Raw genomic sequence first — 802 nt, 5'->3', positions numbered from 1 at the left:
TTTCTGTTCAGGGTGAGGCCTGATGGGAGAGGGCTGGAGGAATGGGGGGATGCCCAGCTGAGCCATTCTCTCCCTGCCTGTCAGAGTCCAGGGTCGCACCTGGGGGTTACAGCCTTCCTGTTCTTTGCCCCTTCCCTCCCGCCCCAGTGCTGGGACACATGCTCCCCATCTAGCCTTGCCCAGGAACATGCAGGAGACCCATCTGCAGGGCTGTGCAGAGTGAGTCATAGGGAACAGCTCAGGCCCTCAGCTGACTTCTGAGCCTCTGGTCCTCAGGCCACGAGGACAGGATTGTGCCTGTTCACATGTGTTGACAGGAACACAGGCGCTCTCTTTCCCACACTTGACCTCGAGCCTGTCCTTGTTTACAAAGAACGATTGCAGCTATTTTTGTGGGTAGAAGAAGGCCAGGTGTGGCGAGGGAACAGGGAGGAGGAGCTGATTCTTCCTCAGCACACTCGCCCTCTTCCAGGCCCTGGAGACACCACTTTGAAAAACTTGTCTGTGCAGGTGAAGCCCTCTGAATATTCTGTTCTCTACTTCTAGAAGCCCTGTGGCTAAGCTGCAGTTTCTCTTGGTTCTTCTCATGTGGGATTTAGTTAGCCTTTCTCACTTCCTTCTTTGGGTTGCTTTACAGGAACTAAGAAGGGGGGCAGGGGAGTGATTTAGGGACACACAGCTCTGAGAGATGCTTTCTCACCCACATAGCTCTCCCTTGGGTGAGGTCACTTTCCTAGGCTCTGATTGGCCTCTGAGAAAGCCCGAGATAAGCTGATTGGTTCCAGCCACTTGACATGCAGCA

Source organism: Miniopterus schreibersii (assembly GCF_964146895.1).
Source record: "Miniopterus schreibersii genome assembly, chromosome: 19".
NCBI classification, from domain to species: Eukaryota; Metazoa; Chordata; class Mammalia; order Chiroptera; family Miniopteridae; genus Miniopterus; species Miniopterus schreibersii.
Note: the sequence above shows the minus strand (reverse complement) of the source record.